Source organism: Drosophila miranda, unplaced genomic scaffold, assembly GCF_003369915.1.
Source record: "Drosophila miranda strain MSH22 unplaced genomic scaffold, D.miranda_PacBio2.1 Contig_AX3_pilon, whole genome shotgun sequence".
Taxonomy (NCBI): Eukaryota; Metazoa; Arthropoda; class Insecta; order Diptera; family Drosophilidae; genus Drosophila; species Drosophila miranda.
The window spans coordinates 146,881-149,715 of record NW_022881683.1 but is presented as its reverse complement, the minus strand read 5'-3'; the positions used below and the strand labels follow the sequence as shown (position 1 = coordinate 149,715).

Below are 2,835 nucleotides of genomic sequence, written 5' to 3'. Positions count from 1 at the left end.
GTGCCTGCATTGCCAAAGAAGCAGGTGAATAACACTGTAGAGCGAATGCAGGCTATAAGCTAGCAGGTGTTGAGCGTGGCGTTGGACGGTGGTGCGACAACGGAGGTAATGTGCAGTTTGGTAGGCTATAGTGGCCAATATGAGACGCTGATTTTTTCGCTTATTGCTGAGAATGAGCGACTGCGGGGCCGTTTGGAGGCCATCGGTCCGATGAATGTAGGCGGTCTGGCGCGGGTTCTGCCGGCCGCAGCCCCCCATGGAGGCGCAGTGGTGGATTTTTCACCCCCTGTGGAGCCGCGACCGGTTGACACCTGGTCCTTGGTGGTGCGGAGCAAAAATGCCGTAGTGCTCGCACGGGACCAGTGTTGCCAATTTAGCTTTTTTAAGGCTAGATCTAGCTTATTTGAAAACGGAACAGCTTGAAAAATTATGAAAATAGCTTTAAATCTAACCTTTTTTTAATTTCACTTTGCTTAGTTTTTCCTTTTTATATCCTACATGTATTTTTTGGTATTTTTTAAGACAAATCGAACAAAAAGTATATTTGTAGTACATATTTTGGTGTATCATGGTATTTTAGAATTTATTTATAGTTTATTTTCGTTGAAAAGTTTCGGTCTATACAGAAACTTGCTTGGTGATCGTGAAATGTGTAAATGTGTAAAACATGCCAAAAACAGTTTACAAACAAAACTTTCATCGACAAGCATCGATTTCCTCAAAAATAAAATAACACCGCCTGATGCAAAGATTGATGTCTTGAAAGATGACTTGGATGAATTTTCTGTGTCTTCACAGAAATTAAAGAGAAAAATTATAATAATGAAGTTAACGAAATCAGAGAGATGTGCAAGGATTTTATAAAGGAGCTAATTATCCAACTCAGAGAAAGGTAAGCTTCAATTGGATTTGATATTAAAAATAAATAATAATCTGATGCTTAATTTCAGACTTCCAGATAATTTTGAGCCATTAGAAAAACTGCAAGTTTTTGCAGCAGAAAATGTACTCAAACATAATAAAAATCATAATGATCTCATTTCCATATTGGAACACTTTAACTATAAGAATATAGATGGAATTCTTGCCCAATATGGCAAAATTCAATTAGTCCCTTGGCAAAGTACAGATGACACGATACAATTTTGGTCAGAAGTACTGACTTATAAAGATGCTGGCAAAAACAAGCCTTTTGAAGAAATCGCTTTATTTGCCTTTGGCATTTTAAATCTACCGTGGTCAAATGCTGCTATTGAACGACCCCATCAAATGAATATTGTTAAGACCAAGCTAAGGAACAAAATGACCGTTAAATCCTTAAACTCAATATTAAATATAATGTTTGTTTTAGAAATATTTAATTGTTTCATGAATATGACTAAAATTCTTTTGAATTTTACAGATATGGATTGCGCCGTCATGGAAAATGTTGTCACAACTATCAATTACCGGAGAAATATTTAAATTTAATACGTTCCAGCGATAAATATACCGATTCAAGCAATTGCGAATTGGATGAAATAATAACACAATTAGAAATGTATATATCTATGTGTTGTTTTATTTTTAGCCTGTTTTTTACAATTTTTAGCTTATTCTAGCTTGTATTTTTGTGAAATCTAGCTTATTTTGGCGCTCAAAATCTGGCAACACTGCACGGGACGTGGTCGAAGTTGCTTTCTGACTGTCGTTAAGAGCAGACGAGTTTTTCTGGTGTCGCTAGCCAATATGAGGCGCTGATTTTTTCGCTTATTGCTGAGAATGAGCGACTGCGGGGCCGTTTGGAGGCCATCGGTCCGATGAATGTTGGCGGTCTGGCGCCGGTTCTGCCGGCAGCAGCCCCCCATGGAGGCGCAGTGGTGGATTTTTCACCCCCTGTGGAGCCGCGACCGGTTGACACCTGGTCCTTGGTGGTGCGGAGCAAAAATGCCGGAGTGCTCGCACGGGACGTGGTCGAAGTTGCTAAAATTTTGGTTTTCTGCTTTGTGCGGTGCTTCTTTCGTTGACCGAAACCGGTTTTTAGGGCGCTAGCGTGTGCCTGTGTTTGCGTGTGTGTGTGAAATTTATATTTATAGCTGCTTATCGCGATAAAGATCTTTGACGGTGGCTGCTATGCCTCCGAAAAAGAAAAATTCGGCGGCCGTTGAGAAGCTTTGTACTGATGAAGAACTGGCTGCTTCTGGGCCGCTGGAGTTGAAGAGGAAGGGGAAGCTGGTTAGGCGGTTGAAAAGGGCCACCTCGGAGACCGATATCGCCAAGCTGTCCCCGGAGAACGTTAGTGTTGGTTCCCAGGATACCCTTGGGGACCACGGCAAGAGTGTTGAGGAAGTTAATGTGGGTGTGGCTCCCACTGTGGAGACGGCAGATATGCCGAAATTTGCGGTGCCTGCATTGCCAAAGAAGCAGGTGAATAACACTGTAGAGCGAATGCAGGCTATAAGCTAGCAGGTGTTGAGCGTGGCGTTGGACGGTGGTGCGACAACGGAGGTAATGTGCAGTTTGGTAGGCTGTAGTAGCCAATATGAGACGCTGATTTTTTCGCTTATTGCTGAGAATGAGCGACTGCGGGGCCGTTTGGAGGCCATCGGTCCGATGAATGTTGGCGTGGCGTTGGCCGGTGGTACGACAACGGAGGTAATGTGCAGTTTGGTAGGCTGCAGTAGCCAATATTAGGCGCTGATTTTTCGCTTATTGTTGACAATAAGCGACTGCGGGGCCGTTTGGAGGCCATCGGTCCGATGAATGTAGGCGGTCTGGCGCCGGTTCTGCCGGCAGCAGCCCCCATGGAGGCGCAGTGGTGGATTTTTCACCCCCTGTGGAGCCGCGACCGGTTGA

At 43.7% G+C, this 2,835-nt stretch overlaps 1 long non-coding RNA gene across 1 annotated transcript; it reads left to right on the top strand.

The window, feature by feature from the left end:
• Window positions 1–471: 471 nt before the first annotated feature.
• LOC117195306 lies at window positions 472–1,538 on the top strand. Its single transcript, XR_004475039.1, has 3 exons — window positions 472–892; window positions 951–1,340; window positions 1,403–1,538. It is a non-coding gene; the product is annotated as an uncharacterized LOC117195306 (long non-coding RNA).
• Window positions 1,539–2,835: the final 1,297 nt, after the last annotated feature.